General features: G+C 34.7%; 1 protein-coding gene across 1 annotated transcript in view; it reads left to right on the top strand.

Moving 5' to 3' along the window:
* The window catches only part of LOC138695298 (uncharacterized), a 292,562-nt gene that overhangs the window by 238,011 nt on the left and 39,831 nt on the right, over positions 1 to 14,720 (top strand). The window lies entirely within an intron of this gene.

The following is a 14,720-nucleotide window of genomic DNA, read 5'->3' as shown; positions in this document are numbered from 1 at the left end:
GAGGATAATGACATGTGCATAAGGGGACAACATGCAAAAAGAGAAGATTATCAAAAATTTAGAAATATTGACGTTACCTTGTGAACGCATGGTGATATTTCATATTAAAAATTAGCACTAAGTAAAACCTTTTAATATAAGATATAATCTCTCTGTTATTTTCAGCTACTATAAAAAAGGGGTACACTCTTATGTATCACGGTCTTCAATGCACCGTCCATTTATCTTAAAGATAGGAACGGTCCAGAGAAAAGTTCACAACAGAGTTAATACAAAGTCTCCTCACTCATTCTTCTACTCAACGGATGATTTGTTTTTGTTTGTGAATTGAATTAATCTGCTTGCTATGTATTGCAAATGTCTGTATACATTGCGACTTGTTTTACAGTAATCTAAAAGTAAAAATGCTGATTAATATCTATGGAATACAATAAATTAGATCAAATTAAACTGCTATATTTGGTATTTTGTTAATCTAGCTCTCACTACTTGAAATATTCATTCTTGTTTAGCTGTATTTCGATCTGCTTGATTACGTTAATTAATTTTCCATTCACTTCTACATTGCTTAATTTTCTCATTCATATTTAAAATAGACCTATATTTTCCTCTATCGGTTCAATTTCCAGCAATAAGCAACCTGAAACCTCAATAACATTCAAAATTCTTCTCCATGAACTTTGTACAGTTTCTCCAATAACTATGTTTCACAGTCATAAAAGGAACAGGTACCGCTTATAAAATGTCTGAAGGGATTTCTTTTCGTCTTTCTCTTTGAGCCTCTTAAAATATTCCACTTTTCTGTTTGATGTGAAATTGTTACATTTAGTGATATTTGCCTGTGAAATTAACAGCTTGCTATTACACTGGTCTACAGCGATTTTGCTACTGAACAAAAACAATTGTGTGCTGATTACAGGTCTGAAATACGTTTTTTTTCTATCACGTCACATTTTTAAATTAATAACATTTTTAATTTTTACATTTTTTATACATTTAGATCCATTTTATTTATTTTATTGTGATTTTGCTACTGAACAAAAACAAGTGTACCAACCGTAATTTGAATATGCTGATTACAGACCTGAAGTTCAATTTTTTTTCTAACACGTCACAATTTTAAACTAATAACATTTTTAATTTTTACATTTTTAATACATTTAGATCTATTTTATTTATTTTATTGTGATTTTGCTACTGAACAAAAACAAGTTTACCAACCCTAATTTGAGTGTGCTGGTTACAGATCTGAAGTCCTTTTTTTCTATCACATCACAATTTTAAAATAATAACATTTTTAATTTTTAATTATGATGTATGAAACTATGTTCAGGTCAAAACTGAGTGCTTGTGAACTCGAAGTTTAGTACACATTTGTACTAGTGTTAACTAGGTTTTTAGGAAATTATCGAGTTGATAATTATGCTGAGCAAGTATATAACATGCTTAGAGCATTTCAGAATCTAGGTTGTCGCATGTCTTTAAAAATTCACTTTCTTCACTCACACCTTGAATTTTTTCCATTAAATCTCGGTGCTGTAAGTGACGAAGATGGTGAGAGGTTCCGTTAGGATATAATCAACGATGGAATCTAGTTACCAGGGTCAATACAGTCCGAGCATGATGGATGATTTCTGCATATTCCTACAGCGAACAACCACATGCCAACATAAGCGGAAAAGGAAAGGTCTCGTGCACTTTTAACGTAGTTTTTAGTACTTACTACATAATTGTAAGTGTATATTTTGTTATAAATATATTTAAAATAATATAACAGAACAATTTACAAAGAATATATAAACTAAGCTCAATTTATAAATTTGACTGTACGGTACAGATATTTACTGAATAGTAAGATTTAGAATTAATGTTACAGTTCCATAACTCAAACCCCTGACGTGCTATGATAAATCTGATTACAGATATGAAATCAGCGCATCAATTTCAGTATAGAACACTTGAAATTTCCTCAGTAGGAGACAAAAAGTTTTCTTGTAGACCAGTGTTATCGGTAGATGCAAATAAGTTGTATTGTTTTGTTAGTCTCATTTTATTTCTTAAATATATTCTAGAATCTTCTATATTGAAAACTATAACTTTCTTTTGATACCATTCCACTCGTTTTCGATATATCATTTCAGAAGAAGTAAAAATTCATCGAGGCATTTTGAGGTGTCAATATTGAGCTGGTTTTAGATTTCCGTGTAGACAAACGATCATCCTAACAGTTTTCTAGATGTTTTGAATGGAGACAGAATCTTCAGTATTATTACGTTGAATGGAAATGGGAAATCCTCTTCTCCAATAGAAGCTCCGATGTACTCGCGCTATTTCTACGACGGAAAATCTTCTTTCTGAAGACAATTTCCTTTTATGAGAGCCTGCCCTTAAATAAGACGTTATAGGGGAGTTGTATTCATTCCTCGAACGTCTATCCTTTCAGAAACGAAACTTTCTCCGCTCTTTCTGCTTTATTTCTAAGAGGAGAGGGAAGAAAATAGTTTCTTATTTTGGCTCGTCTTACAGGTCCATAAATAAAGAATTGGCATTATTCAGTGTCTCATTGTGTTTTATGAGTACTGTTCCTTATAATGTTACAAGCAGTATTCCCCTGTGTAGTACGTTTTATTTAACTAACATTCAAAAGACACCAAAATGAAGCCATTCAAACCAGACAAAAAAAATTTTCACATTTTACAACGTAGATGGCAGGTATAATTGCGTGGAGCCTTTAATTGGTTGATGGTTTTGTGATTTTATGGATTTAGATGTTTGTAATTTATGTATAAAATAATCGTTAAAAGATCGTCGATCCAATAATACGTTTTGAACAGTCCAAAGCATAACCTAAGGATGTTGATAAAGAGAAAAAAGAAATATACGGTCAACAATACCTTACTGCCGTAACAAATACAACGTCCAAAGTATCACAGTGACAGGTCTGCTGTTGGGGTACCGAGGAACAGTCTCTAAATTTTGTTGTGACGTGAAGATGGAAATATAAACTAGGCAAAGATATTCAGGACGAAATTGCCCAAAACATAATTAAATACTCAGTTGCCGTCTTAAAATCATCTATATGGTAAACATTCCACATAAATGTTAAAATTATACATTTGTGATTGAAAATCTGTATTTTATCTTAAATTTTTATCTATATATTTTTTCATGTGCTCATACATGTACAACCATTATTGTACATTGTGTCTTATTCAGTCAATCAATCGTTTACTAATGTCATGAGGAACAGTTTGTTGCAATAGACATAAAATACACTAAATTACAAGAGATATAAAATAATATTTGATATAAAATGTAAAAATAGATTAATACGACAATACAAATGAAATAATAATAATAATAATAATAATAATAATAATAATAGTAATAATAATAATAATAATAACAACAATAACACATACTAATAATAATAATCGTAATAATACAGAGCAATTTCAGCTTATAAATTTAGAATACATTTACAGTGGAGTCAAGAAATTCACTAATACTATAGAATGGATGGTTGATTAACCAGTTACACAAAACAGATTTAAATTGTATATAACTTGCATCATATGTATTTTATGGTAACTTATTAAACAATTTTAGCAATAGAATTGAACCATTTTTTGGACTTACTTAATCTAACTCTAGGTTTTGAAAGACAATAATTGTGCCTTGTATTATAGTGGTGAACTTCTGTTTTAGGGTGATAAGTATTAAGGTTCTTCTTAATTTTCATTAGACATTGGAATATATATAAATTTATGACAGTTAAACTTTTTCCTTGGATAAATAGTGGTCTACAATGAGCGTCATATGTAGACCCTGTCAAAATGCGCAGAGCTTTTTTTTTTTTTGGTAGAATGAGAATCTCGGATATGCTGCTGCTATTTCCCCAAATATAAATACCATAATCATGATAATATACTATTGAAAAAGGCATAATAAGAATTTATGAGGTAGAAATTTCATATTAAAAGTTTTAAATATCTTAATAAGTAAATTACTCTTGATAGCCTAATAGGCCTATTCTGTATCTATAGGCAAGTCTTGGAAGTCAGATAGTAAAATAAAATAATAAAGAACCTTTATTTAATTATTTTTTAATAATCGCAAGACACCACTCGATGAGAACCACAATAACGCAATAATAAAACAAAAAACTTTAACTTTTAATGAATATCGTAACCAGTAAAAGAAAATAAAAGCAGCATACCTGTTTAAGCCATTAGTAATATAGATAGATGGATTTATTGAGTAATATTAGGCCTATACATACAAATTTTATATTATCATAATTTTATCTAAAATCCAATGCACGGATCTTCTGGCCGTACGTGCTTTGTACCCGAAACAAGTCCTCCTTTGCAGGTCTCCCCCCCCCCACCTATGATTACATCCAACTACTCTCTAAAAGAACACACACATTAAAAATGGAAATGGCACAATAGAACACATTATATAATATATCCTAACCTAAAAGACCTAAAAGTGTACAGTTGGGTGGATACTAATATCCCTTCCTCAGTTCGCGTCGCAAACTTCGACAGCTGCAGCTCTAATCTTTCTCGTCTTCAAGAGGAACAATCCAGTCTTTTATTCCCATTCTCTATTCCCCATGAGGTCAAGATATGCAAGCGAACTCCTACTCTGACTTAGCATCGAGGGTGGTAAATATTTTCTCCGTACATGCTCCAATTCGACACACAGTAATAAAATATGCTTATAGGAATCCTTTTCTTTGCAAAGCGGACAAAGACGCTCCCTTTCTTCGTTGACAATTTTATTACCCTTCCATGCCCCCAATCTTAGCCACGCTAAACCTGCTCTGCTGTCTTTGTTACAAGAATTTATGTAGTCACACCTCCCCCAGTTAAGCATGAGATCTGATTGTAAATGTAGTGAGGACTTTTCCGAACATTGGAGCTCAATCTCTTGCCTCTCGATATCAATTAAACGCATCTTCACATTACGCCATACATTTCTCCTGTTATTCTCTCCTTTCTCCCACACCCATCCCATTCCTATATGATACAGCCCTCTCCGCAGTTTATAAACCCACCCCTTTTCCCAGCCCTCTCTTTGTTGAACTTTGTAGCAAATCGACCGCAGAAGCGACTGATCCCCAAATACAATTTTTAACAAGTATTTTATCACCCTAACTTTCATATGAATTACTTCGTTTTGAAGTCCAAACTCCTTTAGCACCCCGCAGTTAGCTGTGCTTCTACCTATTCCAAGTATTCGTTTCAGGAAGTCCGTTTGTACCTTATTTAGTTTTCCTGCATTTTCCCAACCCAAAATTTCCACCCCGTACAACATAGATGTTATGTTTTATTTAACGACGCTTGCAACTGCAGAGGTTATATCAGCGTCGCCGGATGTGCCGGAATTTTGCCCCGCAGGAGTTTTTTTACATGCCAGTAAATCTACTGACATGAGCTTGTCGCATTTAAGCACACTTAAATGCCATCGACCTGGCCCGGGATCGAACCCGCAACCTTGGGCATAGAAGGCCAGCGCTATACCAACTCGCCAACCAAGTCGACTACAACATAGATGACCTAACCACAGATCCATATACTAGCTCCAATGTTACTGCAGGAATATCTGGCACTTTAGTGAGCAATTTCAATACCATTAGTAATATCTTGAATGTAATATGTATACGATGATATTAACCCTCCAGTATTCGCGCGGTATAAGTTTGTAATCCACTGCTATATATCACATCTCCGCTTTCAATGCTGATAGCGTGAAATTTTCAGTACCTTCCTGTTACAGTTTAGCTCTGATGTCTGGAGTGTTTAGATGTAATTGTGACTCTTTTCTATGTAACAACATATTATAATATGTTTTAGAATGGATTAAAAATGTAATCCGCGCGAGTTCTAATGTCAGTGTTTTTTTTTTTTATAAGGAACGAATACAAGATCATATTTTCGATTTCCTTATTTGTAATTTGACTTATTCCTATAATCCATTCATAAGACATTTTCATACGTATTTTCTATTGTTGCAGTGGTTATTTTATTCTGCAGTATAAATGATTGCGTGGACATATTTGATAATGCAGAACAATGTCTTTTTCTCTAATGAAATAGACAAGTAGGCTATTTGAACCCAATAGTGACTTCAACTTTAGGAGTTAGATATAATAACTTTAGAGTGTAGTTTATAATAACTAACAGTTAAATCTATATAATAATAATAATAATAATAATAATAATAATAATAATAATAATAATAATAATAATAATAATACAGTTTTTAATTACATTCTTTGCATAATATTATCACTCATTATATTGTGATATCACTGATTTAAATATTACATCTCAAATAGTGTTACAGGGTTACGTCACAAACACTTTAATAGAATCAGTAAAGTAATGTTACTTTTATATAAATGTTGTAAAATTGCATATTCATATCTGAAAAAAATTGATCATTAAAAAAGTTAGATGGAATACAAATGTAATCCGCGCGAGTACTGGCGTCACAAATTATGGGGCGAGCATTGAAGGGTTATTACTACAAATCACACACATATGTATTTTTTTTTTTTTTTTTTGAAAATTTACAGACTAAAAAGAATCCGAAATTTCCTTCTGTTGGCACTCAAGGATAATCTAGTACATTCGCTCTTGAAAGCCTCATTTTGATTACTGTGATGCTCTCTTCACTGACCTTAACATGAGACTGACAGAAAGACTACAGCGTGTTCATAATGCATGTGTTCGATTTATTTGCAGCATTCGTAGATCTGACCGTATCTCACCTTCACTTAATATGCTGTCCTGGGTCTGCCTCAAAGAACGAGAAAATATTCATTCTCTCACCCTACTCTTCAGTATTCTTCAGAACTGTAACCCTAAAAATTTAGCTTCTCGTTTTCAAAATTTGTCCTCATAGCTATCACGCAATAGATACTCCTTCACTACACCGTATCACAGTCTCCATTCCTAAACACGAAACTTCCCTCCACTCCTCATATTTCACTGTCTCTACAGCTCATTTCCGGAACTCTCTACCACAGCATGTCCGGGACTTTCGGACATAATCAAATTTTAAAAAATTAACTAGAATTGCATTTTTTCAATTCAGATTCCTTTCAGTTATAAGCCCTTTTCTCTGCTACAATTTTATAAGGAATATAATATAGTTAGCCATGAGATATTTTACTTATGTAACAAATTTTGAAGAAATAAAACAGAATGTGTCTTATGTAAGTAGAACAAAATTGTGTTTTATGTTTCACTATATACTTGCTTCCTGTGTTTTAAATACAATACAAAATAAACTTCAAACATACGAGTACAATCTGCAAAATCTGACTCTCCCCATCCTATTGAAGGTAAGTCCATATAAAATTTCTTGTCCTGTGACTGCAGATTTTGACGCGTGTCAAGAAAATCTCTCTTTTTCTCAGGTGTGGGTGAAATGAAAGCAGGATACAGCCGAGGCAATTGAATTTTTGGTACAGGAAACTTAATTCTTGGCTGATTACCTCTTCTTACCTTCATTGCAGAGTATTATGACTTTTTCTGAAAATGATTGCCTAGAGATCATCTGCCAAAGATTTTATCCACAGAACTTGTGTGATTTTTAATGCAGGATCGTGTTTCAAGGTTTCATCTTATGTATAGCCATTCTTCAATCGTTTGCGTATATTGTTCTTCCAATTCAGTTGACTAATCTTTCTCTTCCTGCTCTTATTCAACGTTAACATTGCGCTTGGTAACACAGATTGCCAACATCCGCCATCTTTGTTGATATACAACTCTCTTGCAAGGGAAGCAACTTTCAACTAAAAAAATCTGCCTCATTTGTGTGGAAAATGGTTTACTTTCTGATGCTAATATATTACCTTGAACGACCTACAACCTTCTCCAATGAAAATCTCAGCATGTCAAAATACTGATATACAACGTTCTTTGAGGGCAGGCTTCAATTACACTACTCAACAAATTTGAACTTTTTTTTCCATAACATTAATAAAATAGGCTGATCTTGACTAATTTGCATGCGCTGAACACGAAAATGACAGTGAAAAGTTCGTAACACGTCACGTTTTTGTGTTATAGATATGTACTTGATACACTGAAGAATCAGAATTTTTTAACTATTAAAAATTACTTTGTTCTCATTTTTTGTATGAAAATTTCCAAGGACGGCTTAGATATGATAAAACTAATACATTGATAACTGACCAGCTATTAAAAGACTTATAAAAACCATTTTTCTTGCAATAAAATAGAGAAAGATAACAAATACTTTAATTTTTTTCTGTTATGAGAACTGTAATCTTCCCTTTTTAAAAACCAGCAATAATCGCCCATCATCGCTAGATCCCATTTTCCTTGATACCGTTGCTCCATTGTAGAAATGTCTTGATGAAATCGTTCTCCCTGCTCAATCACTTACAGCCCCCAAGTTCTCGGGAAAGAAGTCCAAATGTGAATGTAAGAAGTGGATCTTCAGTGACATACGGCAGCCCATATTTTTGTAGTCTCTTAGTAACGTCTCTATTAATTCGCGATAATTTTCTGCCTTGTAATTCCCTAAAAACCCTTTGACGACAGATGCAAAAGATTTCCATGCTGGTAATTCCTTAAGGTTGTCTTTTCTCAAAAATGCTGTCCTTCAAAAGTTTTCTAATTTGTGGACCGACAAATATGCCTTCTTTCAATTTAGCATCACTGATTTTAGGGAACAGAGTCTTTAAGTACTGAAAGGCTTCGCCACTCTTATCTAGAGCATTCACAAAATGTTTCATTAGCCCTATTTTTATGCGCAGTGGAGGAAGAAGTACTTTTCACGTTGGACTAGCGAGGATATTTAATATTATGCTCACCAGGAATAAAACCTTGTCTGATAGGCCAGTTCTTCACCACGTAATGTGCTGTTGCTCGACTGTCCCACAAACATAAAAAACAATATAACTTTGTAAATCCTCCTTGTAATCCGAGCAGCAAACTAATACTTTCAAATCCCCATAAATTGTCCAACGATGTTCATTATAATTTATTGCATTCAATATTTGTGACATGTTTTCATAAGTTTCTTTCATAGCGACTGAATGAGCCACTAGAATGGAAGGTTTTGTATTGCCATTGTGCAATAAAACTGCTTTTGAGCTAAGTTTTGATGAATCGATGAACAGTCTCCATTCTTCTGGATTATATTCAATATCTAATTCGTCCATCAGTCCGTTCACATTTTTGAAGGCACAAACAGAATTTTCCATTGCAAAATAACTAGTCATCTTATCGTTTCGTTTTCTGAATACTGCAATCTAGATATATTTTTCTAGTAAGTTCCATTCTTGTAATCTAGAACCTAATAGCTCAGCGTGTTGCTTGGTAAGACCTAAATCCCTAACTAGGTCATTAAGTTCTGCCTGTCGTATCAGATGTGGTGGTTTCTGATGTTCGGGAATGTAGGTGGGATCAGCGGCAGTTGAAGGGTAGTCTGAGGATTCTGATAGTTTATGTTCCTCTGGAATGACATAATCTTCCCCACTAGGCTGAGGGATTGGGACAGGAAGTTCAGCAGAATGTGGCACGGGTCTTATGGCTGATGGGAGATTAGGATACACAATTTTATCTTTAGTTTTCCTTGAAAATCCCTCTGTTTTGGTATGCAGAAGTAACAAGCTTCCAGATGACTCGTAGGCTGTCGCCAAATCATTGGAACAACAAAATACATGTTATTTTCCCACCGCAACCACTCTGTTAACTTACGTAACACGTTACACAACACAGGTGTAGTGCCCAATTTTTTTCTTGTTCACCCACTTTACAGCCAAAATATAAGTAATATGCCTTTTTACATTGTCTGTAATTGATCGACGTTGTGATTTTAAAGTTAATTCCCCATAAACATAGCAGAAACTATTTTGAGAATTTTTACATGAACGACGATTGCGACCCATTTAACATCATTACAGAATGTAGTACCACTCACAACACTTGTACAGTCAGAACTAATCGCTAAATTGTTCATTTCTTGTCTCACAATACAACAGCAACCGTATTTACTTTCCCTTAGTCAGTTATAGCCAGATGTGACCTACCCTCCGTGCAGCCGCATAATAAGGGTAATAAAATAATAAACCACCGCGAAGGGTAACACTCATTCTACCCACAAAAGTGAAAGTAAGTTTCAAGTGATACTTTGAAAGAACGTAAATGATTATATAATTGTGTAAAAGATCTACGTTAAAGAAAATAACCTCTTTCAAAGTGCGTAGGTTTTTTTTTACATTTTTATACTAATCGCTAACTAAAAATAGCCCATAACTTTCTAAAAAATGTGACGTGTAGGCACTTTTTCAATGCCATATTCGTAATCAGGACATACAAATTACATAAAAATAGTTATTCTTGTTCATGTTCTGAAAACCTTGTTGAGTAGTGTTATTGTTCTTCCTCTGACACATAACGTGAAGTGAGATGTACTGTCTGATAATAGATGTACATATCAGCCAGAACTTGAATAAAAGGCATTTCTGTTAGTGTAGGTCGAATATAAATGTTACAAGTAAAAAAAATGCTTCCAGTGTCTCTTCTTTGCTAAACTGTGCCACAACTCGTCCTCGGTGAAATTAGTGGCTGCCATGCTAGCCATTATGTCTGAGGTTCGCGAATTCAAATCCGGCCGACGATGATTCAAAATAGCGCTTATATCTCTAGCATGACTTTTTCCGGATAGGGAAATTTCCTAGTTCACGAATCATACTTCATGACACGCAACTGATTAATTGTATATGCTGCAAATTGAATAGTAGTCTGTATAGTTAAACTGATGAATTGTTTATGCTTATAAATAGAATTACCGTAATCTACATGATATGAATTGTACAATTTTGTATAACTCAACTAACATATACTTGTAAATTGAATTAATCTGTTTACTTTATAGTGTATATTTTTTTATAGCTCAAATGATGAATTTTGTATGCTGTAAATTGAATGGTAATCTTATAGCCTTAGCTCAACTCATGAATCGTTTATGCTTGTAAATTGAAGTAATTTGCGTGAAATTTATTATCAATTTTTGTATATCTCAACTGAATAAATTGTTTATGCTTTTAAATTGAATTATTTACTTGCAATGTAGTATATTTTTATAGCTCAACTGATAAATAAATTGTTTAGGTTTGTGAATTTAAAAATCTGATTGCTATGTAGTGTATATTTTTGTAGAGTCACCAACGTAGCTCAGTTGACAGATTCGTTAGCCTGCTGATCCGAAGCTGCGCTCGGGATTGGATTGGATCCCCGTTTGGACTGGTTATGTGGTTTGTTTTTTCCGAGGTTTCCCCAACCATAAGGCAAATGCCAGGTTACCTATGCGAATCCTCTGCGTCACTTCATCTCGCCAAAAAATTGTAATTTTATAAAATTTTGACTTATTCCACATCTTGAAACTTCAATGCTATTGTAAGATATATGGAATGCAATAAATGAAATGAAAATGAAGTAAGGTGACCTCGTCCTCTATAGAGGTCCCCAGGCAAAACTTTTCGGGCATTCCTTGCCCACATCGAATTTCGACGCTAAATAAACTCTACAGTTGAAAACTTCGTGATGTCAAATATTACTACTACTATTGCTACTGCTACTGCTACTACTACTGCTACTACTGCTGCCACTGCTACTGCTACTGCGGCTACTACTACTGCTGCTGTTACTACTACATTAATTCATTCATAGTGTTCTATCCAAGACCAGGCCTTTCACTGCAAACTCGGCATTCTACAATCTTTCCTAGTTTCCGCATTCCTCTTAGTCTCTGCATACGATCCATGTATCTTAATGTTGCCTGTCATCTGGTATCTTTTTCTGTCCCGAAATTTACCCGTTCACTATTCCTTCCAGCGCATCTTCAGTAGGCAGTTTCTTCTTAGCCAGCAACCCAGTCAATTCCCTTTTTCTCTTCCTGATCAGTTACATCATTATTCTTTGTTCATCGACTTCTAGCACATCTTTATTTCTTATTCTGTCTGTCTATTTTACATGCTCCATATCTGCATTTAAAATGCTTGTAGTAGTTTCTCTTGACTTCGTCGTAACGTCCATGTTTCTGACTCATATAATTTCACAGTCCACACAAAGCACTTCAATAGTCTCTTTCTTAGTTGTTTTTCCACACAGTATACAAATTCTATCAATCAATGGCGCCATGGCCTCCCCAACTGCTTTCATCCATTCTTCTCTATTTCTTCCTGCTGCTTTCCACTTTCGTATTTGAAGCAGGAAAACAGCATCCTCTCGGATCATATCCTCCCAGCGATTCCGAGGTCTTCCAACTTGTCTCCTCCCTCAAAAGTGTCCATCCAAAACCTTCCTTGGGATTCGTCCTTCCTCCATTACGACCACGTGTCCAGCTCACTGTAATCTTCTGATACATAATATGACTGACGCTTTTGAGAGGAAAGTATTGAGAAAAGTGTTTGCTCCAATATGTACTAGAGTCGACGATAATTCGGAAGGCGGTAGTCTGCTAGCGTTTGCGTCGAGAGAGACAGATAGAGAACTCAAAGCAGCGTACAACATTGCCACATCGTATTTCACGCGCACGTGCAATACAAATAGCGCAGGAGAAAATTTAAATTAACAAAAGACAATAATGACCTTAGCCGTTGATTACTGTAAGCATGGCACCAAACAAACCCTCTTTCCTTCACTAACAATATTTTTTGCACTGTTCTCAATCCCACATCACATGCTTCTCCAGTCGTTTCTTGTGTGTTGGCAACTTTGCAGCCAGCATCAAGATGGGCGGAAGCGTTCTGCTCGTCAACGTTTTTAAAATAATTATACACCTTAAACACTATTTTCCGCGCCTGCCTGTACAATGCTTGTCTTTTTACAGTCTCTTCTTGCATTTGTTTATCTTACACACACACAGTAAATGTTACTTTTACTTATTCAATATATTAAAATACTCACACGTGAACAAACGAACTCGGGAAGTACTTGTTATAGACTGATTCCCATTGGTTCTACTGTATAAGTTTGTGACGTCACATACCAGAAATGCTACGGCGCATATTTATTTATTTATTTATTTATTTATTTATTTATTTATTTATTTATTTATTTCATCAATCTTTGTTCACGTCATGGCGGATTAGATGTGTTCCAGTTCTTAATCCGCCATCACTCTCTATACGAACATTACAAGAACTACTTCATATTGAACCTATAAGTATCCTCTGTACATCCTAATAATAATAATAATAATAATAATAATAATAATAATAATAATAATAATAAGTATAGCTCTTGTATTTAAAACTCTTACTTTAGCTTTTTCACGTCTATACTCAATCTCTTAAAAATTATTCTGTTAACTTCATTGACTACTTTTCGTAGTTTCCTGTCGTGTCCGACTACTCAACATTTATAATTCCATATCCGTTAGAGCTTTGACTTTCTCTTCCCATCTAGTACGGCGCATATAGCTGCTGACCGCCTTCCGAAATGCCGTCTAGTCTAATGATGTATGAAGAATCAGTTGTGATGACAAGCTGTACACCTGTAAAATGATGTGGCAACAATATGTTGACAGTGCCACATCATTTTACAGGTGTACAGCTTGTCATCATATCTGATTCTTCATACATCATTACTACATATTGGACCAAACACTTTTCTCAATACTTTCCTCTCAAAAGCGTCAGACATATTTCTTTCTTAGAATACAAATTCACTTGTCCCATTTTCCACTCTAGTTCTATTAATGCCGTTATGTTTTACGAAATTTTACGTTTGCAGTAGTAGTTCACCCCCTCCCACTGTTATGTTAGTGTACCTAATATCTATATAACAGACATATAGATAACCATTCCTACGAGCAGTGGCGTGGTGCTGCACCTATGAAATGTTGGCATACACCACAAACGACTTCTGTAGTTGTATCAGATACAAAAACGAATTATATCAGACTCCTACCTTAGAGCACGTCCCTTGACTTTCTCCCATCATACGAAGAGTTTGCATGCAGGATCAGTAATCGCCAATCGGGGTCACAATATGACCTGAAATCTGAGCTGTCATTTGTATTTCAGACAATTCCGAGCCATCTAAACGTGATAAGTCGCCGATCCTGCTGGTGGGAGACGTAACGCATGCGCAGATGGATTATTGTTTGCGTGTGACTCACGCTACTATTCCAACATGAACACCACTAACACATTCATCGGTCTGTCTCCGTGAAGTGCAGGCGTGTTCACTGTCATCGTTTATCATCCACAATTCATTCATGTTTTTTTTAAATAGTTAGTCACCGGTCGGTGCGGTACTTCGGTGCTATTTATTCAGTACTTAACAGAATATAATTTTACATTAAAGAATTTAGCTGGCTACATGGGATCATTGAATTGAACCCGAGGCCAAGAAAGAGAACGAAGAAGAAGAAGAAGAAGAAGAAGAACACCACTAACAACCGGAATACAAAATACAGGCGAGTCAAGCCGCATGTGCACAAAAGGGGTGGGGATAGAAGACAGTTTAGTAGTCAGTACGACTAAAGAACGAGACGGTATTCGTGGAATCTAGTATGTGTACATATCGTCCTGGGAAATGAAAAGTACGCTGAATAAATACGGTCGCAGAAAATGAGATTCAATTGAAGAGTGTGATCCCAAAACGCGTTTAGTCCATTTTAATGAAAGGACTGAGGTAGTTTTTGTACCACTGGTCTAT

The sequence above is a fragment of the Periplaneta americana genome, chromosome 2 (assembly GCF_040183065.1).
Source record: "Periplaneta americana isolate PAMFEO1 chromosome 2, P.americana_PAMFEO1_priV1, whole genome shotgun sequence".
In the NCBI taxonomy this organism is placed as follows: Eukaryota; Metazoa; Arthropoda; class Insecta; order Blattodea; family Blattidae; genus Periplaneta; species Periplaneta americana.
Note: the sequence above shows the minus strand (reverse complement) of the source record. Positions and strands in the feature narration are given on the sequence as shown.